General features: G+C 36.3%; 1 pseudogene; it reads left to right on the top strand.

Annotated features, from left to right (window-relative positions):
- The first annotated feature begins 14,736 nt into the window (after positions 1-14,736).
- The window catches only part of LOC117088545, a 93,332-nt pseudogene continuing 80,084 nt past the window's right edge, over positions 14,737-27,984 (top strand).

Below are 27,984 nucleotides of genomic sequence, written 5' to 3'. Positions count from 1 at the left end.
GACTTTCCACTGTGCCCCCTCCTCTTTCTGCCCACCAATAAATCCTACTTCCTGTAAATAAATAGTAAATAAGACTTAAACTTAAGCAAATATGCATCTATCATTTAATAGCCTTGTGAGGCTGGGCTTGTGACTTCTTTAAATCTAAGTCTCCAGACTCTTACTTACGGTAGATGAACACCTAACCCATAAATGTCCTATGCTAGTGTTTTATGCTAGAGTGCCTGGGATAACAGAAAAACCAAAACCCTATTATACGTATTGATATTGAGCCCAGAAGTAAATCAACAGCAGAAACAGGATCAAGCAAAGCAGTTGGGATAGATAACTGTAAGAATTTCAGAAAGAGTAAGCAGGATCTTAAGCCTTGGCTGGAAAAATAAGTATTCCCATTACTATTACAGAGGTGGCTTTATACATCGAGTACCATATTAGTAAGAAAAATGCCTATGGGTGTTAGAAATGTTTATAAGTCTATTAATTTCAGAACGAACACTTTCTGAATTCTTCAAGGTGAAAACCAGTTTGTACTCTTCCTGGCATTGATCTTTCTCCACAACTCGCTCTAAAAAAAATCAATGGCAGTTTCTTGCTGGGCTCTGTTTGGAAGGAACTGGAAGCAAGTCAAACAGCTTTGGAGTTTATTTTTGTTAAAGGGTGGGCACAATAGAGGATGTCCTCGACATCTGCAGCATCCATGATGAATTATTTATTCCTGATTATTCTGAGCAGACAGACTTGTTTGCAGTAATATGTCACACATATTATAAAAGTTAGAATGCAAATGAAAGAGGGCCAATCTTATTTTTAGAACCATAAAAATTTCTTAATGTTTAGAAATATTGTCTTTGATGTTAATGATAAAAAAATATTTTAAATCAATTTTTGGCTTCTAATAATATATTAGTCCTATGTTTATATTTATATTTTATCAAGCTTTTAGTGGTTGTATCATATGTCAATCTTATTTTTATAGGTATTCTGAAGGATAAATCTTAAATATGATATCTCATTACTAATTTAACTTGAATTGACTTAACTGTTTTCAATAATGGGTTGAATATAGCAATATAATCAAAAGTCATTTTTACATTAGTTTGAATACATGTGAATCACAATTGAGAAACTTGGTAAAAAGGAAATTCCATTTTTTCTTAAGAATAAAATATGAATTTAGTCTCAGTGTGTGCTAAGGGTTGTTTCGCAGTTTATTATAAATAAAATGATATTCAAGAATTATCTTTTCATTTAGCTAAAATGTATGTAATTGCTGATAAATGTAGTACTCAAATATTCCTTACTTACATTGTAGGTAGCTGCTATTGAAGCCATATGTATCATTAGCTAAAAAAATACCGCTTCATATTTTCTCTACCCCAGACCCTCACCAAACTCTTCAATATCTCCACCATTGTCATCAGCAATCAAGAGTGAGCATACGTGTTTGGTCATGGCTTTGCTACCTTAATAATATTTATAAGATTTTATTGTCAGCCTGCTTCAGTGAACTGATGAATAACTGTTACAGTATTTCTGTGGAAAAATATTGTCTCTGCACCTACAACAGATAGACCTCAAAGAACTTGTTAGTTGAAATGTTGGTTGGTATTGTCAAAGTTATCATTTCCAAATTGATTTTCTATTCAATTCCTTTTCAATACCCACTTCTATATGCCCAATTTACAATTTTTATTATTCATAAAGAATTTGGGCCGGGCGCGGTGGCTCAAGCCTGTAATCCCAGCACTTTGGGAGGCCGAGATGGGCGGATCACGAGATCAGGAGATCGAGACCATCCTGGCTAACACTGTGAAACCCCGTTTCTACTAAAAAATACAAAAAAACTAGCCGGGCGAGGTGGCGGATGCCTGTAGTCCCAGCTACTCGGGAGGCTGAGGCAGGAGAATGGCGTGAACCCAGGAAGCAGAGCTTGCAGTGAGCTGAGATCTGGCCACTGCACTCCAGCCTGGGTGACAGAGTGAGACTCCGTCTCAAAAAAAAAAAAAAAAGAATTTGGAAAATTCTGATAATTAACATGGAGAAAACTTTAAAATGATATAACACACCACTTTGGAGAACTCTATACTTATTTTGCCACGTTTCCTTCTAAGAATACTCCTGTCTATATTTGTGTCTTTCATATATATAGTTTTTTTTTTTTTTAAGGAGCTGCTTAACCATGTTATTTTTAAGCTGAAATTTTTACTATAATATCTTAAGTATCTTTACATTTTATTTAATATTCTACCATAACATAATTTTAATGACTACATGGTATGAATTGTATGAATGTACCATGGCTTCTTCTTCATTTTCTAAGTTGTCCTGTATTAGAAATTTAGGCTGCTTTCCAATATTTAGCTTTAGAAGCAATTTTGTGATGAACATCATTGTAGCTATACTCTGTCCACATTCCTATTTCTTTGGGATAAATTCTCAGAATAGCAATTCCTGGGTCAACATATAAAAACCTTTTGGCTGGGCATGGTGGCTCATGCCTGTAATCCCAGCACATAGGGAGGCCGAGACAGGAGGATCACTTGAGCCCAGGAATTCAGGAGCAGCCTGGGCAACATGGATAGACTCCATCTCTACAAAACAATGTCAAAAAATAGCCAAGTGTGGTGGTACACACCTGTGGTCCCAGCTACTCGGAAGACTGAGGTGGGAGGATCACTTGAACCCAGGAGGTAGAGGCTGTAGTGAGCCATGATTGCACCACTACACTGCAGCCTGGATGATAGAGTGAGACCCTGTTTCAAATAAATAAATAAGATTTTCAATAGGTTCTGACAAATTGTTTTTCAGAAATATATTAGGTTTGTGCAAAAGTAATTGTGATTACTTTTAATGGCAAAAATTATGATTACTTTTGCACCAACCGAATAGTATCAATTTATACTTCCACCAAGTATGTGTAAGGGTCCTCTTTTACTTGACCCCTCATCAAAACCTATGGTCCACTATATTCTTCAGAGTATATGCTAGAAAATCAAGGGGGAAACGTACAATCAGGGATGGGGGAATGGTGAGAGTAGAAATAGGAAGAAAAGGAGGCCATGACCTCCAGATGTTGGATAAATCACAACTCTAAGATCACTGGGGAATGAAGAAAGGGTTTGTTTGGAAGACTTTGAGGTCCAATGTGATTTTATTACACAAGGTCCTAAAAGTCTCCTTCAGGACTTCCCATGAAATTTCCCATCATTGGTTTTCTCAGGAACTTTCTGCTATAAAAATTTAGAATGTCAGGGCTAATTCGTTCTCTCAAAAGCCTGATTATAAAAGCATTTTAAAACCATGACGATCTATGCAAACATAGAAAACATAGATAGAAAAAGGCTATGGGTTTTAGGAATGTTTATAAGTCTATTATTTTCAGAACACTTTCTGAACTCTTTAGAAAGTTAGAAATTATAATAATTCATGCTAATCTCCCAACAAACTGATAATCCCAAACTATTGTTACAAATATTAATTATTCATAATGTGTCTCCCATTGTCTTGGGATTATATCTTCTCTCACCTGACCATAGAACAGAGTGCACACTTAGCCTATTATTACTAGATTGCAAAATAATTTATAGAAAAGAGATTAGATGATCTATAAAAATACAGTCACTCATTGCTCAATTTCCTGGGCACAGGTTCAAAGCATTGTTCAATGTCTTTCATTCACACTGTGTTTCACTCTTCTGTATCCAGCTGGCTGCTTCTCAGGACTCACATTCACCAAGATCATTAATATTTTGTGCTAGAATTAAAGTGTGTGCATGCATGTATGCGTGTGTGTGTGTGTGTGTGTGTGAGTGTGTGGGGGGGGAGGGGGGGGGGGGGGGGGGGGAGAGAGAGAGAGAGAGAGAGAGAGAGAGAGAGCGAGAGCGCATGCACACAAAGATTTGCGTTCACTTTACATCAAATGGAAACTGCTCTCCCAATACCTGTTAAGGCAAATCAGCCTCTGTACTCTGCTTAGGGATTCCTCACACTAAGTTTGTTTCCTCCCTTTTTTTCCTATCTTTGGATACACTGCATTTCTTCTCTATCTTAAGCTACTTTTCAAATTTTAATTATCACATCTTATTTTAGTTAATATGCTTTTTAATTCTCAAATATTTACATGCCAATCTTATAATTTTTCATTCTGGCCTACAAAATCAATTATGAATTCATTTTCATCTTAATTTTCCTTAGGAGGAAACCTTTTGTCAGTTAAATGCTTTAAATATATCTTCAGTCTCATTCCATTTGAGATTGGCTTGGAAATAGTTTATTTAGATAGAATGTCAAATTATAAAAATTGAATAACTATCTTTATTTATAAATATATAAAGTTGGATCTTACACTACCACTTCATAATAAGCTTGGTGAAATGGCTTGACTATGAATTTTATAGCTCAAGTTCATTTTAAGCTGAAATTTTTACTATAATATCTTAAGTATCTTTACATTTTATTTAATATTCTACCACAACATAATTTTAATGACTACATGGTATGAATTGTATGAATGTACCATGGCTTCTTCTTCATTTTCTAAGTTGTCCTGTATTAGAAATTTAGGCTGCTTTCCAATAAGCAGTCATTGGACTGCTTATTTTTTATCTAAATAAAATTATGTACTATTTCTATAGGATGAATAACTCAGAAGACACATTAAAAAATTCTGGCAATTAATGAGTGTAATGAGTGTCTACATTTAAATTCTTCTTTCTTTTTTTTTTTTCTTTTTTTTTTTTTTGAGATGGAGTCTCACTCTGTCACCCAGGCTGGAGTGCAGTGGCACCCATCTCGGCTCACTGCAACCTCTGCCTCCTGGGTTCAAGTGAGTCTCATGCCTCAGCCTCCCAAGTAGTTGGGATTACAGGTACCCACTGCCACACCCGGCTAATTTTTGTATTTTTAGTAAAGACGGGGTTTTACCACCTTGGCCAGTCTGGTCTCGAACTCCTGACTTCATGATCCACCTGCCTCAGCCTCCCAAAGTGCTGGGATTATAGGTGTGAGCTACCACGCCCAGCCTAAAAATTTTTTTGTTTAATCTTTGAAATCCATATTCTAATAATGTGTCAGTGTTGATGGATAGACTTAACATTATAAAGTTCCTTTTTCTAGTGCTCACAGACTTTTACTTCACTATTTCTTGTAAATAATTTTTAATGTGTAGCTTTTAGAATCTTTGAAATACAAGCAGCTTGGTTAATGAAGATGTTAGAGCATTAAACCTCTTTCAGGGGGTCCAAACTTCTTGTATTATCTTATTTGTATATCAACTTAATTCATTCTGCCTTTTGCAATTATTCAAACTGTTAATTTATTATTGAGAAAAAGTCTCGCTCTATCACCCAAGCTGGAGTGCAGTGGCATGATCTCGGTTCACTGCAACCTTCCCCTCCTGGGTTCAAGTGACTCTCATGTCTCAGCCTTCCAAATAGCTGGGATTACAAGTGTGTGCCACTATGCCCTACTAAGTTTTGTATTTTTAGCAGAGATGAGGTTTCACCATGTTGACTATGCTGACCTTGAACTCCTGACCTCAAATGATCCACTCGCCTTGGCCTCCGAAGTGCTGGGATTACAGGCATGAGCCGCCATGCCCGGCCTGATCTATTATTTTAGATATTCCTATACAGTTGTCTCCCTTTACCATGGTTTCACTTTCCGTAGTTTCAGACACTCACTGTCCAAAAAAAAAAAAAAAAAAAAATCAAATGGCAAATTACAGAAATAAACAAGTCATAAGTTTTAAATTGTGCTACTCTGAGTAGCATGATGAGATTTCAGCTATTCTGCTCTCTCCTCCTCTGGACATGAATTATCTGTCCAGCAGATCCACACTGTAGACTTTCCCTTTCCATTGGTAATTTAGTACCCTTCTCAGTCATTAGATCAACTATAATGATATTTTAGTGCTTGTGTTCAAATAACCCTTATTTTACTTAATAATGACCCCAAAGCACAAGAGTAGTGATGCTAATATATTTTTGTGATTGCTCTATTTTATTATTAGTTATTGTTGCTAATCTCTTACTGTGCCTAGTTTAGAAATTAAAATTTATCATAGGTATATAAGACTAGGAAAAACACATATATACAGTTCAGTATTCTCAGTTTGCAGGTATCCACTGGGGCTCTTGGAATGTATTCCCTGCAGATAAGGGATAATTATTGTATTTCAGTTTGACAAAGAGAAGTCATGTTTTTAAATAAATGTTACCATTGTATATTTAGTCTGTATTAGAGCTATTAAGATTCATTGGTTTGCTGGGATGGAAAGTATTACAACAGTCCCCAGGGATATACAAGTCCTATTCTGTATGTTAGGTTATTTGGCAAAGAAAAATTAAGGTTGTAGATAGATTGAGGTTGCTAATCAGTTGATATTAAAGTAACAGAATTATCCCGGTTTATCTAGGTGAGCTCAATATAATCACAGGAGTCCTTAAAAGTGTAAGAGGGAAGCAGAAGAGGAAGAATCAGAGGGTGGAAGCATGAGGACTCCACCAGTTGTTGCTGGAGGAAGGGGCCATACACCACAGAAAGTGGGTGACCTCTAGAAGCTAGAAAAGACAGGGAAATGGACTTTCCTCTCAAGCCTCCAGAAAAATACATAGCCTTACTGTCCTCTTGATCATAGCCCAGTGAGAGCCATGTCAAATTTCTGAGCTACAGAATTAGAAGATAATAAAATTGTGCTGTTTTAAACCACTAAATACTTGGTCATTTATGGCATCACCAAAAGAAAACCAATATAGCTGGTAATCTGGCTGCCTAAGTAAACATTTATATTAAAATTCTACATTATAATTTAAATAGGTTTAAATATACTCTATGTTTTCCCAACTCTGATGTTTGACTCTATGCTTTTTCTCCATTTATATAGTTTCAGTTTAAGTTCTAGTGAGCATTTGCTTATTTTGCAAAAGGCTGCAAGCTGTCTCCCTGTTTCTGCTTACTTCTATAGCCAGTCGTGGAAACATTTCCAGAGTTGCAATTTTCATTTCGTCACTCTATTTCTCACAACTTGGGAATGATTTCTAAACTTCTTTCTCAATATAATTATAATTCTTGATTATGGGTTCCTATTTCTCTACCAAAAAACCCCACCTTCTTGGGCAAGTACATGTGCCTTCTCCTCAGGGCTCCCACAGTACTTTGTCTATACTTGTATTCCCACATTTCATTGCACTTTGGTTTACTTACATGCATCCATCTGTTCCCACTGGATTATCAGCTCTTTCAGATATTGGTATTGTGTATGGCACATGGAAGATGATCAATGTATAGTGAATACATGAGTAATTTCTACAAGAATACTTTCTAGTATCACAGACACATGGTGCTTTTCATTGCTTCTACTTTCCTGTATATTCCTCTGACCCTGAACTACACAGGAGGTGCCTTTTCATTTGCTTGCTTGCATTTAGACAAATGAATTCCTTTAAAACTGGTCTCTTTGCTCTAGAAAACATCCATTGCAGGCCGGGCGCGGTGGCTCAAGCCTGTAATCCCAGCACTTTGGGAGGCCGAGACGGGCGGATCACAAGGTCAGGAGATCGAGACCATCCTGGCTAACACGGTGAAACCTCTTCTCTACTAAAAAAAAAAAAAAAATACAAAAAACTAGCGGGCGAGGTGGCGGGCGCCTGTAGTCCCAGCTACTCGGGAGGCTGAGGCAGGAGAACGGCCTAAACCTGGGAGGTAGAGACTGCAGTGAGCCGAGATTGCGCCACTGCACTCCAGCCTGGGCGACAGAGCGAGACTCTGTCTCAAAAACAAAACAAAACAAAACAAAACAAAACAAAACAAAACAAAACAAAACATCCATTGCAAATCTCCATGTGCACTGATGCTGTCAGATGTTACTTTAATGATTATGTTTCAGTGAATTTTGGTGTCTGTGCATTTTGGCAATGGAAAGGGCTAACTGTATTTTTATATGACTCTGAGATTGTATTTATTTTTTCTGTCTACTTGCCATTCCACTCGTTTTGTTCAGCCTAAGGACTGTGGTGAAAGGAAAGGAATTGTCTCCTCCAGATTACTGACTGAACAAACTGGCATATCCAGGAAGGATACCAGGCAGTACGATTTTGAAACCATGTTATATTAGAAATAAAGATACTATGTTTATTTGGCATGAAGTTAAGATAATGAAGAAATCTATTTATCTATTCATCCAGAGATTGAAAGACTACTATATAAAAGGAGTATATTTATTTTCTATTCATTGTGGTTTTAGACATTAGAACTTGGATCAATAGGTGAGAACTATAGGGAGAATCTAGCTTATACTACAATATGTCAGTTCTTTTTAATTTTAATTATTTTGAGAGATTAGAATTTTGCTCTGTTGCCCAGGCTGGAATGCAGTGGTACAATCATAGCTCATTGTAACCTCAAACTCCTGGGCTCAAGCAATCCTTCTGTATCTGTCTCTCGAATAGCTGGGATTACAGGCATGCATACCACGTTCTACTAATTTTATTTTTTATTTTTGTAGAGATGGGATGTTGCTATATTACCCAGGCTGGTCTCAAACTCATGACCTCAAGCAATCCTCCCACCTCGGCTTCCCAAAGTGTTGGGATTACAGGTTTGAGCCACCATGCCTGACCTATGTCAGTCTATGTGACTACGTAGGCACTAGTTTCCTGCATATTTTCCAGCAAAGGTTGTGCCATCATCTAAATAAAGAAGATACATCTTTGGGGCAAGGACAGGACACCTCTTAACTCCATCTTATAAATAAAGTATGATTTTTTAATTCACCCTCAATACAAGATAGATGTTTAGAAAATAACTCCTGGTTTGAACTGCTTAGTTTTGAATCCTGGCTCTCAAACTTCCTAGTTGTTTGATCAAGCAAACTATCTATCTATCTATCTATCTATCTATCTATTTATTTATTTAGAGATGGAGTCTTGCATTGTTGCCCAGGCTGGAGTACAGTGGCGCAATCTCGGCTTACTGCAGCCTCCACCTCCCAGGTTCAAGCCATTTTCCTGCCCCAGCCTCCCGAGTAGCTGGGATCACAGGCGCCCACCATCATGCCTAGCTAATTACTTTTTGTGTGTGTGTGTGTATTTTTAGTACAGACAGGGTTTCACCATGTTGGCCAGGCTGGTCTCCAACTCCTGACCTCGTGATCCACCTGCCTCGGCCTCTCAAAGTGCTCGGATTACAGGCATGAGCCACTGTGTCCGGCCGATCAAGCAAACTTTTAAACTATCGTGTGACTCATTTTTCTTCTCTGAAATCTGGGGAGTTAACTCCCAGTGCTATTGTTAGGAGTAATGAGATTAGGCATGTAAAATACTTAAGAGGCCAGGCGCGGTGGCTCACGCCTGTAATCCCAGCACTTTGGGAGGCCGAGGCCGGCGGATAACGATGTCAGGAGATCAAGACCATCCTGGTTAACAAGGTGAAACCCCGTCTCTACTAAAAATACAGAAACAAAATTAGTTGGGTGTGGTGGCAGGCGCCTGTAGTCCCAGCTACTTGGGAGGCTGAGGCAGGAGAATGGCAAGAACCCGGGAGGTGGAGCTGGCAGTGAGCCCACATCGCGCCACTGCACTCCAGCCTGGGCGACAGAGCGAGATTCCATCTCAAACAAACAGAAAACTTGACAAGAATGCTTCACAATTGGATATCAATAAATGTTAGCTAACATTATTCTCAACACTACTGGATTAGTTAGGAATGAGGTTCATTTCCCAATAACTAAAATACTGAATTGTTTTAATTTTACAGTTATATATGTGAAACAGATTTTTGCAAAAATTAGTAATAGAGTAACATGTTCCCCTCAAATCCCAACAGTAATATAAATTACTATTCCCAGTCTAATATATATCATGGAATAATTACATATATATAAAATATTTATGACACCTATGTGTATAAATTTACTTATGTGTATACATATTTACTATACTGCACCATGTTTTCTTGCTTTAATTATTGTATACATGTCTCCATTTGTGTATATAAGGAACAGTTGTATCTTATTTTTTCACTGCTAAAGACTAGTTTATATTAAGGATGTATTGTACATTTTTAATTATTCATAGATGAATATTTAAAAATTTTAACTATTGCTATCAGTGCTGTGATCAAGAGTCCTGAATATCTTGAACATATTCTATTAGTATCCCTTTAAGAAATTCCTAGATCTATAATTGATTAGTCACATTTTACATTTGTTACACTTACCAAAATTGTCCTTCTGTAATTTTTAGCCAATGTGTACTCCCAACCCAACTGTATGAGTGCCTGTTTTCCATCACCTTTAATAATACAAGGCATGAAAACTATTTTCAATTTCATCCATTTTAAGTCATATTTTCTTATTTTGATTTACATTCACATAGTTAATAGCAACTCTTCATCTGTTTTATTTGATATTTATATTTACTTCTGTTATTTTTATTCATTTGTAGAAAAAAAGGACAAACATCTTCTCAAAGTTAAATTCTTTGTTTTGCTTTTGGGCTATTTGTCATCATTTTAATAATTTGCAGAGACTTCACACTCTAAGGAGAGTCACATTATGTCACACTTAAAATAAATATGCATATTTTTACTTCTTCATTGAGTTTTCAACTTTGTTCATGTCTTCTGAAAAATATAATTTAAAAATATGAACAAAATACAGCATTTAAAAAATTGTGCACCTTGAAGTCAGAACAAAAAGGCTATTTCTAACCTACCATTATAAACATATCCTTGAACATTTACAGTTCGAGTACATGACATTTACAGTTCTACTTTTTCTCTAAATTTTTAATTTATCTGAAATTCATTTTTTCTCTTCTGTATTTGCAAAAGAGACACTTTTTTCCCAGTGGACAGTCAAATATCCTCAAACCATTTATTCAGTAATCCATTTTTATTTCACTTATCGGTAATGTCAGATATATCTAATATTAAATTCTCATATCTATATTGGACCTGTTTCTGGACTTTACATTTTGTTTGCTAATGTGTTTCTATTTCTATGTTAATATATCACAGTGATTTATTTGCTAGCACCTTATATTTATTGATATCCTTCTCACAATTAACTTGGTTACTCAATGAATGTCTTCACTTAAATAACCACTTTGTCACATCCCTTACATCAAAAGAAGACAAAAATTACAAAAAATAGGGAAAGAATGATGGAAGAGGAACATATATCTACTACCATTTTTGGAGAAATTCATTTCACCTTCGGTAACAATGTACATCTTAACGTCCTGAAACACTAATTCCCGCCTTTTATGACTCTCTCTGCTATCTCTCTCATTCTTTTTCTGTATTCATATTAGTATTCCAGTGAAATTATAGCTTAATTTGACAAAAACGGATATCTTACTCAATGCTTACCTTAGTATTTGCCTGTATATTTTTCTCTTTAAAACTGTCTTTGAACACTAAGCTTTTCCAAAGAAATTGATTTTTAAAAATAACAGCCCAGCTCATTCCTTGTTATCTTTATTCCTAGGCATTTGATTGGTATGATTATTATTCTTTTTCTTTTAAAAATTATTTGCTTTTATAATTATTTGTTTCTTATCTTTTTTATGTTTATAATTAATTTTCTAATTTGTTATCGTTGGTACCGCTTGTTTCATTGTTATTGTTTGGTATTGTATGATTTCTTGAATTTCACCATTTTTTAATTGAATTTTCACTTTTAAATGGAATGCTGCTGCTGATACCTAACATGGTGACTTTGTGGAGCAGAGAGTGGTCCCATTTAGTCACGTGATCACTTGATGTCTCATGGTCAGGCATTTGGCTTCTATCAGGAATCAATATCAAGCCAGGAACTGCTTCTCAAAACTGGATAGTGATCTCTAAAAGAGGTTACGGCTTTTTTTTTTTTTCTTTTCAAGACCCTGTGTCTTGCCCTATAATTCTCCTATTGGCGCTTGCCATACTTGAGCTGTTTTTAGTGCAGGTCACCACTGAATGCGGACTTTAGTCAACCAAAAAGCATATGGAACCACTCTCAGCCACTTGGGCTAGTATAAGAAATCCATAACCTCTCTGGTATGTACTCCCATATTAACAAACTTAATTTAATTGAGACCTATGTTCCTAGGTCTGGAACTCTTAGAATCGATTCTCACATTTCTCAAGTTTCTACAGATGCAATTTAGAAAAATTTTATAATTATTTTGGGTCACACCTTGTATTTGGCCTTCAGGGCCAAGTAGGAAGTAGAGGAGCATGTTGAAGGCAATGAGTGCTAAGACATGGGCATGAGGAAAAGTTTGTGTTTCCTCAAGAAAACATATTAGTTGATGTCACTGAAGAGTCTTCATGCAGGTAGGACTAGCAGACCAAGACAAGAAGGAAAAAAAAATTCTTGCTTTCAAGGAGGACTCAATAGGACATTTTGGTTCACAGTGCTCAGATTTATTTAAATTTATAGAAATACTCAAATTCAATTTCTTAGTATTTCTATCCTTTGCAATAGATATCCAAAAATTCACATAAAAGATATGGTGAAGCTATTAATTCAGTTTGCATTATGTTTCATTAATCCATTGTATCTGTCTCATTTTCAGAAATATTAGCTGTGAGATTTCTTTAGACCACCAATAGAAAATCCCTAGTCCTCTAATCATGCATAGAGTTATGAATTTATTTTTCTTTTGCTTTGGTTTTTTAAATATACTATATTTTTTAGAGAAGTTTTAAGTTCACAGCAAAATGAGCAGAAAGTAAAAAGAGTTCCACTATGCTCCTCTATCCTCACAGGTGCACAGGTTTCCCACTATGGACATCCTAAACCAGAGTCTTACATTTGTTATAACTGATGAACCTACATTGGAACATCATTATCACTCAAAGGTCATAGTTTACGCTAGAGTCCCATAGACTCTTAGGGATGTACACACTCTGTGGGTTTGGAAAAATATATAAGAACATGTATCCACCAGGTTAGTATCATACAGAATAGTTTCACTGCCCTAAAAAATTTCCAAATTTCCATTCACTGCCTATTCATCACTCCCTCCTTCCTAACCCCTGGCAACTGCTTATCTTACTGTCTCCATAGTTTTACCTTCTCCAAAATGACATACAGCTAGAATCATATAGTATGTATTCAGACTGGCTTAACTTAATAATAGGCATTTAAGTTTCCCCCATTTTCTTTCACAACTCATTTTTTAATTTTTTAGGATGGAATATCCTTCCATTGTCTGGATATACAGCACTGTATTTATTCACTCATCTACAGAAGGAAATACTGGTTTCTTCTGAGTTTTGGCAATTATGGAAAAAGCTGCTATTAACATGTATGCACAGTTTGTGTGAACATGTTTTCAACTCCTTTGGGTAAATACTAAGAAACATGATTTCTGGATCATAAGGTAAGAATATATTTAACTTTGTAAGAAACTACCAAAGTGTCTTCCAAAGTGGTTGTACCATCTGTATTCCCACCAATAACAAACGAGAGTTCCTGTGGCTCCACATTCTCACAGGCATTTGGTGGTGTCAGTGTTCTAGATTTTGGCCATTCTAATAGGTATAGAGTGGTATATTATGCTGATTAATTTGCAGTTTTCTGATGACATATGATATAGAGCATCTTTTGATATGCTTATTTGCAATCTGTATATACATATATATATATTTTTGTGTGTGTGTGTGTGATGAAATGGATGTCTGTTCAGATCTCTTGCCCATTTTTTAGCAGGTTATTTGATTCATTATTGTTTAATGTTCTTGGAGTTTAAATTTTCTTGGATATTTTAGATGACAGTTCTTTATCAGATATATATTTTATAAATATTTTCTCCCAGTCTGTGAATTTTCTTTTCATCCTCTTTAAATAATTTAAGTGTTTTTTTTTTTTTTATTTTGCCAGTGTTGTAAAAATCTACCCACTCCACAGTACCTGTGATCACCATTCACACTATGTCCTATTTTTACCCCCACTTAACCTGCTTTCCATGGAAATGTTCTTACAGGCCATCACTAACAATAATTCAAGTAACCTTTTTGCCTTTGCATTCTATGGGCCAATATTTTATTTTCCAACTGTAAGCTGATTACCATTGTCCTCAGACCCTACCAGGTTAGATACCAGTTACAGATGTCCTTCCCTACAGGTCTATTGCATGAAGACATTCATGGTATCTAATATGGTATTAGTCAAGTTCCAACTCAAACAGAAATTACACTATTTTTTTTTTAAGAAGAAAGGAATTTAGTGCAAAGAAACGGGTCCTATCATTTGAAGAGCTAAAGAAGTAGCAATCAGGAGGCTATCACTATAATTATTGAATTCAAGGGTATTACCATTGTTACAACAATTCAGGCATCAAAGGAGAAACTATTATGAATAGCCATATCACTACAACATGGTTTGCCTGTAGAAGCAGCAAAATAGAGCTTCAGTTTTATTTTGCTTTCAAAATCTCATATGAATACATCTAATTTGTAGAAACTAGCTTTTAACCAAAACCGTGGCTTCAGAGTATGGAAAATATATTTTAGTGTTCTGGACTCCATAGCACAGAAAGACACACAAAAGAGAATAATTGCTAACCACATCAGCCTTAGTCATACTCTATAATTAATTATAATGCACACACTTTATTAAAATGTATAATTTTGTGCTAGGATACTGCTTGACCCATAGTAATAGTGACACAAGAGCTAGCTATTATGGTTATTATTATATTTAACATCTCTTTTGACTGAAATCGATATGAATTTTTATTAACACATATGAGTGACTTCATTGTGTCCTTATGTCCTTGTAAATTCCTAAAGGATTCTGGGGGTCCAGAAGAGATTGTCAACAGGTAAACAGGTGGCAGTGAAGGTTCATGACCAAGCTCCAGAAAAGGAGACAAGGCAGGCAGTGAGGAGTTGGATGGGCTCCCCACACCTCACCTGCTCTGGTTCCAGAGAAGCCCTCAGTTCTTTTGTGTCTTGCACTGTTGTGATAAAGTTCAGCTGAGCATTCTTACAGGGAGTTGTGAAAGAGAAGGAATCAAACGTGTGCCCTTAGATTTTTATACTAACCTTCTATCTCCAGAGAGAAACAGAGCTTGAATCCAGTCAGTGGGAGTGGGGCAGTGGGACATGGGCATTGTGAAAGAAGAGTCCTATGCCTGTTTTTTTGATGCTATCTTAATTTTTCTGCCAAGTCCGTATTTTTGTATTAAATTGTAATAGTAGAGGTTAGGGTTGAGCCAGTATGCTGCAACATAGACTATTGTAAGGAATTCGTTTGAAAACATATTTTCACAATCTAAACCAAAATTAACCGCAATTAGGTAAAAATTAATTGCTTTCAGATTCAGATATTCAGATTGCAGAATGTAAAAGATGATCCTCACATCTTTATTTTTCAATTCCCTCTTAAAAATATGATGATAAATACAGCTTCTGCAACACATTCAAAGGCTCTTCTACTTCCTTATAATTTCATTTCAGTCATTCTAATAGAGATACCTCAAGTCAAAAAAAGTGGATGCTAAATAAGTAGCTAACACTGATTGCCAAAAAATGAGAAATGAGAACATTCCCCTAAAACTACATATATATCTTGGTTCTCTGTGAAATTAAGTTAGCATTTTTTTGTTCATGTTCTCCTCTTGCATCAGGCCTACTGAAAGTTGATATGGCAGAAAAAAATGAAATACAAAAAACTGTGTATTATCTATTGAAATTCATTAGAGAATGTTTCCCCCTGATAATTTTTGCTCCATTAAACACTTATTCCAAACTATCAACCAAAATATATTTATGTTTGAGAAGCTCACTGAGAAAGAAACTCCATCCTGAGGATTCTCATCAGCTTTTCCACTTTAACCTGCTCTCCCAAGAGACCCTACACTCTGATTGCTAGTCTTCTTACGGAGAAAAAAGGGAGTAAGATTTCCTTAGAGACACCCCTGCCTCTTAGGTAAGATGGGTGAAGATTACTAATCAGAATGGCAGGAGATACAGAATTTAAAAAATTTAACTCAGTTCCTCTTCAGATTTTTTTATAAGTTGCTATAAAAAATGAAGAAAAACTAGGTCTAAACCTCTTGGACAAAGTACACTACTTACCGACTCCATAACGATTAAATCGAGGCAGAAGGAGGTTTTAAAAAATTATATTAGACCCTCTCTATAAAAATGCTTGTTTGTGAACTGACCCCTCAATAGGCCTTTCTTGGGAGCATTAATCACTCATTTTCAGGAGCTTTTTGTCTTTCTCCAGGGAACTTAAATAGAGCATGTAAGGCTAGAAGTTTAATGTAAATACAACTTTTTAATTTTCTTCTCCAGATCATTATAGGCTGAAACAGCAAAGGAAGTAAATTACAGAAATTATACCTTATCACTGGACCTAGTTATGGTCATAAAAATGATACATATCACTCAGAGTCTGCTAGTGTTGGAAGTTCAGACTAAAGATATTTTTTCAATTATGGATGAGAAAAACATATTTGTTAAAAAATTGCTCTATTAAAAGTGTGGCCTACCTGCTCTGCAAAAGAGCAGGTAGACTCTTCCCATGCTAAGTTTTTTTCCTTTTCATTATCATGCATTTACTTCTCAATATAGAATCACTTGATGCTATTGAATATATGACATTTTACCTGAGAGCAGGATCAGCTGAGATATATAAGATATAACTAAGAGTGTGAAAACGTAGCCTTGAATATAGTGCAGGGAGTGCAATATGGCCCCAAAGGGTATTCCCAACAGGAAACAGACATAAATGTCATCCTTATAGCCAGGGTGCTTCTCCAGTAAAGTGGGTAATAGAAAATATAACCAACTGACATTTGTTCCAGGGATTCCTACACAGTTTTAGGTAAATCTTTTTGAAAATAGTTTATCAAATGTAAGTGTAGCACACAAATCTAACAAAAATGATTCACTTTACCAAGCACCATATCAGGCACTAAGCAAACATAAGCAAGTATCATTGTATTAAAGTAATGATGTACTATGCCTTGGGATCCAACAGACTTGGATTTAATTCTTGCTTAATCACTTCCTTGTTGTCTTAATCTGTTCTCAAGCTGGCTTGGGGAAAAGGAATTTATTCAAAAGTCCACATGTTTCTAGACTCTGCTTCTCTTCTCCTTCCAGGTTTTATTCAATCAGACAGGCTTGTGCCACATGGCTGAAAACATTGCTATGAGAGGTGACTTTGCCTCATTATCTCTGGCCCCAATTTTGAATCCTGGAAAAAGGTTTATAATTGTCTGATTTAAGTTAAACACCAATCTCAGAGAAAACGGTCTGTTTCTCAGAGTAGACGGTCGGATGGTCTGAAATGGTATTAATATGGCATTTTCAATTTGTACCCTGTGGTTGCAGTGATTTCCATATTAGAGAATGGCCTGGCGGATTCATGCCTAAATCCATTTTAGTTAGCCTCCTTTGCTACAAGTAAGAGAAATTCAGACCAAACTGGCTTGGGCAAAAAGATATTTATTGTCCAGCATTACAAAAAATTCAAGTTTTAGATTCAGCTATACAAAGGTGTTAACAAGATATCATCAATTTCTAGTATTTCTCTCTCTCTCTCTCTCTCTCTCTCTCCATTTCTTGGCTTCACTTCATTTTAGGCTTCTTCTCTTAAACAAAGCTTTCATTTTGGTGCCAAAATGGCTGCAGAAACTCCATCTTTGTAGTTTTAAATCTACGGGAAATGGCAAGCCTCTTTCCTAGTAGCCCCCATGGAAATAGAAAGGTTTATTCCAGTTAAACTGCCTTAAGTCACATTTTAACATGTGAAACTGATAGTGTGACTACAATAATGTTGGATAGTTTCGACTGGCTTTGGCTTGAGTCAGGTGCTCAAGCAGGTAGCAGAGGTGTGGAGCCCCACACAGAAGATATTGAAAATTTTTTGAATAATTGATGCTCATCTAAAAGCTGGGGTTATTGGGAGAAAATTGTGGAATGGAGGCTGGAAAGGCAAACACAAAAGTCTATAAATAATACTCTATGGAGAAGTTTTAGGCAGAAGATAGAGTAATTGTGTTAACAGGATACTTTCTCAAAAGTAAAAGCAGTTCTACTTTGGTGTCAAAAGTGACAAGTTAGGTCACAACAAGTATTGTAAGTATATTCTTCACTCATCTTCCCAGAATACCAGTTAGTTTCAGTACATTGGGGGATAGGATGCATACTTTAGGTATATAGTTTGAGTACAGCCAGGAAATAATGTATTCTGGAAGCACCAGTAGTGGGAAGATGCCCCTAAAAAACTTCAGAGAATAACAAAGAACATAAGAGGACTATTCAAAAACTAATGAGTCACCTTGGGTATTCAAAGAAATTTGTGACATCAATTCAATGATGATAAGAGCCAGTGAAAAGTGATTATCAACTTGTTTCACAGGTTGTATTCATAGACTGGTGAAACCTCAGGAAACTTTAAAATTATCCAAAAAACCTCCAAACAGTAAATGCACTAGGAATAGAGGAAAAAATTACAGGGGAAGAGAGAGAGAAAGCAATAAGGTAGCAAGAAAAAGAGGAAGACAAATTTAGTTCAACCAGTTGTATATTGCAAGACACAGTGATTTGGGAGAGAATAAACTTGACCTGAATCCTGCTCTGGAAGAATCTCTATACCAGGAGTAAATACAGGACATTTACCTAACTAAATAAAATATGACGTAAAAAGCAATAAAGAGTACTGTATTCGTTCATTATCACACTGCTATGAAGAACTACCTGATACTGGGTAATTTATTAAGAAAAAGGGTTTAATTGACTCGCAGTTCCACATGGCTAGAGAAATCTCAGGAAATGTATAATCATGGTAGAAGGGGAGGCAAGCCTGCCTTATCACAGAGAAGCAGGTGAGAGAGAAAGGGCGAAGGGGAAAGTGCCATTTTTAAACCATCTGATCTCCTGAGAACTCACAATCATGGGAACAGCAAGGGGGAAGTCCACCCCATGATCCAAACACCTCCCACCAGGCCCCTCCTCTGACACTTGAAGATTACAATTCAAGACGAGATTTGGGTAGGGACATAGAACCACACCATATCGAGTACCTTGTAATCTTTTGAGAATTTCATGAAATAATAAAAATGCATGATGCATTCAGCATATCACTTGGCAAACAGATGAAGCCTAATTAATGTAATAAAAATTTTTTAGAAGAAAACAGTGAAAACATAAACAAGTTACATTAAAAAATACTATGAAAGTCTTGGATGAAGAACACATTGAAAGAAGACTTTTCTGGTATAAGAAAACAGCAGAAGTAGAAGTATACCTGCAAAGATTTCAGAGCATTTGTATTATTAAGTTGATCAGTTTAATCAGAGTTGAGGAATGGGTTGGAAGTGCCTGGTTAGCAAATTGTAGTAAGAGGAGAAACAGCAAATTAATTCATTGATAGTAGATTCACAGAATACAGCAATGTGCACTGTGATGGGTAATACCTGTTCTGGGTAGCAAAACTTAGAACTGATAATAGGCATGCCAAGAACGTGCCATCCTAGACAGAGAGGAAAAGCAAACAGAATGGAAACTGAGCCTGAAAAAGAGGTATGAGTGAAATGTTAAAAGTGAAAATGCTATGTTCAGAAAGTTGGTCTTTTTCCCACAAGTGACAGCAAGCTAGCAAAAATTTTTTGTGTAAGAAGATGATATTATAAATCTACTTTAAAAACATAGCCTGGTAGTGTGTAAAGGAGGAAGGTATAAATTTATTCAGGAAATTATTGCTATGATCCTGCTGGAAGTAGTAATAAGGCCTCAAATAGGATTATGTGAATAGGAATAAAAAGAGAATGGATAAAAAATATTCCAAAATACAGTGAATAAATCGTATTGCAAGTGAGGAGTAAGTGAGAAGATGAGGAAAAACAACATTCTGTGGTTTCTAATTTGGATATCGGGGGGGGGGGCGTGTAATGGAAATCATAGGAAGAAAGGAAATATTGGAGAATAGAAAGAGGAAACTGTGGTTTTGGACTTCTGAGTTAGTGCTGGCAGAACATCCAGTTAAAGTCACTCAGCAGATATTTAAAAATCTGTCTTCAACCCTACAGAAAGGTGAGATCTACAGATTAAAACTTATGATGAATTTTCCAAGTGTCAGTATTAGTTAAGAACAGGGAATTGATTCTATTTGCTTCTAGACTAACGAAGCATTCAAAATTATTACATTGATCATAGACATGGAAGAAGAGTTAGAGCTGCCCTTTTCACAAATATTCTACACTGGGCCATCTCTTTAATGAAGTGCAGGCTACACAAAATGAATTGATTTAATGGAACTTGTAAACCAAGGAAAAATTGAAGCAACCTATATACAAAACAAAGCAATAAAAAGCAAGTCTTTGATGTCTAAGGAAGAAAAAAAATAAAAATAATGCAACATAAGTGATTAGTATTGAGAACCTTTGTGGAGAAAGAAGATAAACTTTGAGCTTTAAGTCTTTGAGGTAAAGGTGAATTTTAATTATAAATTTAGTTTTTAGGTAAATGAAGTATTTTTAAGGAAGCTGAATATTGTTTTGTAGTAATACAGTGTCCAGTGGACACTGAGCTATTTTACAAAATGTGCTTACAATGGATGTTTATAAAAGTTTGGATGCTTCCCTCTGGAGTTTCCATTTACAAATACAGCATTGATTCCCTTAAAATGTTTAAAATGTTTATTGACTTCATCTCTCCAGGATGTAGCAACTGGTAAAAGACTTATTCTCCCAGTGTTAAAAACGATAAAACTGTACAAAGCATATGAGGCAATTGTTTTCAGGCATTGAATATGGGCAGTTCAGAACTTTCTGAGAGAAAGGAATTAAAAGAGATAAGCCCACATTCACTCAAGCTTCCATCTGGGATCAGTTTCCCAAACAGCCCAATGGGAGGTGAGGCTCAAGCAGTGAATGGAGCACTACATAATGAGAGGCACAGATTAGGACTGGGGAAGAGGCTATTATAGAACTGGTAGGAGTATAAATCAAGGAGGAAGACTCTTCACACAAGGTACCCTAGAAGTCTGCAGGTGATTCCCTGTAGACCCTTGGCTGAGGACCGAATTGCACACATTCAGGACAAGGGTTTAGAAGACATAGCATAGCATGGTTGCAGGGGATCTGGGAGCTGAACAAAATACCAGAAGACCTGTAGGACAAGATGTTAGAGTTCCGACCCCCACCCCCGCCCAGGGTAGACAGACCTCACTGAGCACCATGGGAATTCCACTGGAAAACCTGGAAAGACCATACCTTATGAGTAGGAAACACCTACTGAAACAAGGACAATACCCAAGGACTAGGAAGAACTGAAACAAACTTACCCCAAGAGCAAGTAAATCCAAACTAAGAGAATAAAAATTATTTTCTAGTGATTTAACTGCCTGCCAGAGCAAAATTTAACACTGTTTAAAGAAAAGCAATACAATCTACACTCCCTTCAATGAATCAGCCAGTTTTTAGTCTATAATAAAAATTACTGGACATGCAAAGAACTAGGGAAAGATGACCCGTAATTAGAGAAAAGAGTTGTCAATAAAGAGATAATGTGAAATGACACAGATGTTAGAATTAGCAGACATGTATTTTTCAAAATGCTATTATAGACATATTCTGGACTTTAAAAAATGGATATAATAAATAAAGGGATGAGCTATCTCAGCAGAGAAAATAAACTTTAGAAAAGGCTAACAAAAACTTTTAATGAAAGAAAAATAGAGTTAGAAGACTCACATTCTCTGATTTTAAGCCTTACTGAAAAGCAACAGTAATTAAAACAGCATGATGTTGGCAAAATAATGGAGATATAGACTAATGGAAGAGAAAAAATAAAGATGGTTGATTTTCTTTTTTTTTTTTTTTTTTTTTTTTGAGACGGAGTCTCGCTCTGTCCCCCAAGCTGGAGTGCAATGGCCAGATCTCAGCTCACTGCAAGCTCCGCCTCCCGGGTTTACGCCATTCTCCTGCCTCAGCCTCCCGAGTAGCTGGGACTACAGGCGCCCGCCACCTCACCCGGCTAGTTTTTTGTACTTTTTAGTAGAGACGGGGTTTCACCGTGTTAGCCAGGATGGTCTCGATCTCCTGAGCTCGTGATCCGCCCGCCTCGGCCTCCCAAAGTGCTGGAATTACAGGCTTGAGCCACCGCGCCCGGCCTGGTTGATTGATTTTCAACAAAGGTACTGGCCCAAATTCACAGGATAAATTAATCTCTTCAACAAATGGTTCTAGAATAAGTAGATAGCTCTAACTCATACAATCCACAATTTGATTCAGTATGAAGCATAAATGTAAAGACAAAAGTGGAAGCTATAATTCTTTTAAAACAAAGCATAGGACAATAACTATGTGACTATGGGTTGGGTGAAGTTTTCTTAGAGAGAATACAAAACGAACTACAGGCCAGGCATGGTGGCGCACATCTGTAATTCCTGTACTTAGGTCAAGGAGGGAGAATTGCTTAAGGCCCAGAGTTCCAGATGAGCCTGGGCAACAAAGAGAGACCCCTATTTTTACAAAAAATAAAAAAAATTAGCTGACTGTGGTGGCTTGCACCTGTAGGCCCACGTACTTTGGAGGCTGAGGTGGGAGGATACTTGAGTTATGGAGTTTGAGGATGGAGTAAGCTATGATTGTGCCATATCATCCCAGCATGGGAGATGGAATGAGACCCTGTCTCTGAAAAATAAAAATAAGGAAGAACTACAAGAAAAATACTATGTTAGACTTCATCAAAAGTAAACATCTCTGTTTATCAAAAACCAGTATTAAGAAAATAAAAAAAGAATGGCCAAAGATTGGAAAAACATATTCTAAGTACACATATTTGATGAAAAACTTGTTTCCTGCATATAAAGAATGTTTTCAAGTCAGTAACAAGAAGACAAACAGCCTAATTAAAAAGAAGCAAAGGATTTAAAAAGACACTTCACAAAACTAAGTTTTCTAAATGGCCACTAAGCACATGAAAAGATGTTCAATAGCTTTGGTAGTCATAGGTATTCAAACTGAAACTACAATGAGACATCATTTCATAGCCTCTAGAAGAAACAAAATTTAAAAAGCTGACAACATCAAACATTGGCAAGGATGTGGAAAAACTGGAATTCTCATGCATTGCTAGCGGGAATGTAAAATAGTACCAAACTCTTCAAAGGATTTTATAAACATACATCTACCCTACTACTTAGCAATTACAATTATAGGCATTTACCCAAGAGAAGTGAAAGCATGCATTCATAAAAAGAATAGTATAAGGATATTTATAGAAACTTTACTAAAAATAGTCCCAAATTAGAAACAACCTGATGAACTGAGGTCCATTAACAGAGAATGGAAAAACAAATTGTGGTCCATTTACTCAATAGAACATTATTAAGAAGCAATGTACTAATAAAAGCAATAACCCGGATATATATAAAAACCTGTTGAACAAAAAAAGCCAAACATACTATACTCCATTTTGATGACATACAAAAACAGGCAAAATTAATCTATGACCATAGAAATCAGAACAGTGGTGTTGCCTGTGGGTAGTGAGGACTGACAAGAAAGGGACTGGAAGGAATTTACTTGGTAATGGAATTGTTCTATCTCTTGATTGGAGTGTTGGTTACATAGAATTGTGTTTTAATTTATACATTTTATTGTATATAAAGTTTACATGCATACCTACATACACACATACATATATAAGAAAGAATGTGTATTGAGCTTCTACTAAGTACAAAGCTCTATAACAGGCATTATGGGGGATTCACAGAAAAGTGAGACACCAATTAATGTCCAAGTGTTCCCAGACAAAACTGAGGATCGGGCTGCTATTTCTTGTGACCCAATAACAAGATGCAGATGAACTGGGGAGAAAGAAAGTTTTATTTTCTGCAACCGGTTACGGGAGAAGGCCTAGAAATTATTGCCATACCAACTCAATATTACAAACTTCTCCAGAGCTTATATACCTTCTAAGCCATATGTCTAAGTGTGCATTCATCTAAAGACATAAGTGATTAACTTCTTTTAGCCTATAACTAAGGTATGAGTCTGGAAGACCTTCCTCTGGAGCCTCAGTAAGTTTACTTAATCTAAATGGGTCTTGATGCTAGGGTGATTACTCTTATCATTTCTCCTACTAAATCATAAAGGTTTTGGGAGTTCCTTTAGACACTAATAAACTTGTTTGTGCAGGCCTGGGAAGTTTCTTCAGACTCCCAATAAAACTTGTTTAATCCTTAAAGGGTCCTTTTAAGAATTCCTTTGTTATCTTTTCATGCTTCAAGGTCCAGGAAAAACCTGGGCAAAACTCTTGGTGGGCTTTGTCACATTCCAGCCTTCGGATCAGGGCACTGGCTCGATCAGCTTTTAATGTTTAACCTAGTTAGTCAGTGCAGGGACAGTTGTAATGGAGGCCTGTATTAGTGAGACCTGGCCTGCCACGTAAGGTGTCAAAAGCTTTAGTAAATCACTCTTTTGCCTTTAACAAAGCTTTATTTTTCTTTACAATACTTAGACATTTATAACCAAACACAATTACTAATTTTTTAAACAATTTAGAAGTTAAATATATTTTGTAAAAATAGACTTTGAAACTCTTCTGTTTCACTAATTTTTAACCATATTCTTCTTTTTATGTTTAAATGTAACACCTCTTATCTCTTTTCTGTGCCTGCCTTTTCCCAAAATTCCAGAACTTCTTCCCAACTTTTTAAAGGTAGCTTTCCTTCATTTTTTTCTCTCTAGGGAGAGAGCTGATCACGTCCATCCTAATCAGAGAGTAGGCATTAAGTTGTCTTTTTAGCATTCTAAATTAGATTGCTGAACACCAAGCATCCCTGCTGTATTCCCCTGACATCCACATTTCTTCCCCCTCCTCTTAGCAAGACAGAAGGAGACAACAATTATGCAGCAGCATGAAGCCTGTAGTCTGAATGAAAACTCTGTAATTGTCTTTTCCCAACCAACAAGTTCTCTGGCAGACAGCTTCTAAATTGCCTTAAGCTCCCCTCCCAGAAGATATGCTAGATGCTTACTAATTAATTTGAACTCAATGGGCCCTTAGCAACCCTCATTCACAGAATTAAATCTCAGTGCTTTGTAGATTTGAAAAACTATACCCTCCAACAAGAGTGTAACATGTTCCAACCTGGATAACATTTATAAGCAGAAAACAGTTTCTATATGCAGCAAGTTAAGCCTCACTATTGCAGATCATACAACAAAGAAAAGGATGTGAAAATCTAGTTTATGGAGAACTTCAGACATTAAACCGAGTCACTTAGCTTTAATTCAACAGATTTTTTAGGTGCCGATATTATGTAATAACACAATAAGAAAGCATTTGACCATAGTTTATGTATTGTTTCTGAAAGTCTGGAGTATTTATTTATTATTTATTTTTATGTAGTTGATCTTCAAGAGTGGGGAAATACATCGGATTCTAAAAGAAGAAAAACTGAAATATCATTTCAGATGCTCATAAAAATGTTAGAAGTGGATGAATGTTAGTTATAAAAGGGCAAAATGATAGTTGCTCAGGAATATTTAGATTAATATCAACTCTGTAATGCTTACTAAAAAGTAAATTGTAGAAGTCACCCACCTGTAATTTCTCATTATCATTATAGAAAAGAATTTTTAGAAGAAAGAATGTGAGTGATAGCATATATTACTGGAGCTGAAGTATCTCCTGGAAATAAAAAAAATTGAGCTGCTTCAAACGAAATATTAGGCACCTGGCTAGCTCTGAGAAGTAAATGAACAACTTAATAAACAATAAGGAAATAGTAGCTTAAAACAATAGCCAGTGAAGTTAGAATCAGAAAAGCTTCAGCTCCCTGTAGAAACTGAAGATAACACCTTAACGTATGTCCCTGAGGTGTTCTTCAGAAACCCAGATCCCACCAAACAGAAGATCCGCTGTCACGTAGACCTCAGATAAGAGGAAAGTAAGCACTGAACTCTGACCCCCTTATTTGTAACTTCCTCCTGCAGGGCCTAGAGGAGGTCATGCCCACCAGCCTGAGCTCACATTCTTTTCTGCTCATCCCAAATTCTAGGCAACATTTTACATCCTTAACTTATCGCAATTCAGAAAATCTTTGAATGCATCTATGACCCATCCTTCTAACCTCTCTTTGAGATGTCTGGCCTTTTCAGGTCAAACCAATGTATACCTTCCATGGATTAATTTATAACCTTTCCTGTAGGCTCTTCCTCCCTGCCTTTAAAAATCCTTACCTGTGGCCCGGTGCGGTGGCTCACGCCTGTAATCCCAGCACTTTGGGAGGCTGAGGTAGGCGGATCATGAGGTCAGGAGATTGAGACCATCCTGGCTAACACGGTGAAACCCCGTTTATACTAAAAATACAAAAAAAAAAAAAAAAAAAAAAATTAGCCGGGCATGGTGGCGGGTGCCTGTAGTCCCAGCTGCTCAGCTACTGAGGCAGGAGAATGGCGTGAACCTGGGAGTCGGAGCTTGCAGTGAGCCGAGATCGCGCCACTGCACTCCAGTCTGGGCGACACAGTGAGAATCCATCTAAAAAAAAAAAAAAAAAAAAAAAAATCCTTACCTGTAAGCTATCTGGGAGTTCAGGTCTGAAGCATGAACTGACTGATTCCCCTTGCTTGGTGCCCTGCAATAAATGCCTCACTTTCACTGCTATCTCGATGTCAGCATTTGGCTTTGCTGTGCCAGTGGGAGAACCACAGGCCAGTTGGATAAGACTGTGATAAGTGTTGGTACTTCTCTTACTACTTGTAAATGTATCTTCAAATTTATGGATGTTCGCACCTAATGGACTTGGCCATGCTAGCACACTCTATAGTGGCTGGTTTGCCTCCATGACCCATGAGTTAACTCTAAGCCATGCCTAAAGTTTATGCAAAATCTGGAAATTCTCAATTCTGGTTTCTTATTAAAGTATGGAGATTTGTAAGCATACAGAAGCCTTTCTTACTGAATGAATGTCTTCAGGGGAGGCTTTACGCCTGTAAATATTTAGAGTGGCATACATGATTCTGATGTGTAGCTCAGCTTGAGAACTACCGGAGTACAGCAACTCTCGAGAATGTAGTGAGAACTAAAATAAATATAATTTGGTCTCTGTGTTAAATTATATTGGGACCGGGTATACTTTACCATTTCTATGCTGAAAAACACTGGAATTAAGCAAAAATAATTTAGCTACTTGCTTCAAGGAATATTTACACTAAGAATATGTTTGTGAACTAACAACAACAACAAAAAAGCTAACTTATCAAGACTAACAGCTTCTACTATTTGTAGACTCTTCCCTTACTGTGCTCAGAAGTCCAAGCTATTATGTGATAAAATCTGTTAAATCCTGATCAGCTCTTGCTTTTAAACTGGGCTTTAAATTTCTAGCTCAGGCCATTACACCCTATAAATATCCTTCTTGACCACTATACCCCTTTGGAGAAAGTTTTAAGGCTGTCAAAATGGTGTTCCCCTGATGGTGGTAGGAATAAACCTAGCTTTGCTTGATCAACCTGTATTTTGGTAAACTGGAAGTCAAACGCATAAATTTTTTATTTCATAACAATCACCTTATTTTATAAAAATATAGAGTTTGATTGAAAGGCACAAACTACCTAGTTATAATAAACTGACACCTGGAATTAATCTGGCATTTTTGTAAATGGTCTCTTAGTTTTTCCTGTCTAGAGAAGATTTTGTTCTTATATGAACTCTAGACATCCTTCAAGCTTTAATATTCCAGAACTTGCTTGTGTAACCCTTTGACCTGAATCAGCTGTCAAAAATCTCAAAGTATATATAATCTGCTTATTATACATAAAACCTTAAATAATTCAAACATTTTACTACTCCCAGGAATCCAGAATACCTGATATTTTTCCATATTGGAGGTCATTCTGTTACTGCTTTCATCTGTTAATATATTTCACAAATATAATTAAAAATCAGAGAAAACACTATTTTCTATAAAAACCCTGTGCTAAACCAATCAAGAAAATATTATGTGTAGCAATTAGGCAATGA

The sequence above is a fragment of the Trachypithecus francoisi genome, unplaced genomic scaffold, assembly GCF_009764315.1.
Source record: "Trachypithecus francoisi isolate TF-2019V2 unplaced genomic scaffold, Tfra_2.0 Lachesis_group10, whole genome shotgun sequence".
Classification (NCBI taxonomy): Eukaryota; Metazoa; Chordata; class Mammalia; order Primates; family Cercopithecidae; genus Trachypithecus; species Trachypithecus francoisi.
Note: the sequence above shows the minus strand (reverse complement) of the source record. Positions and strands in the feature narration are given on the sequence as shown.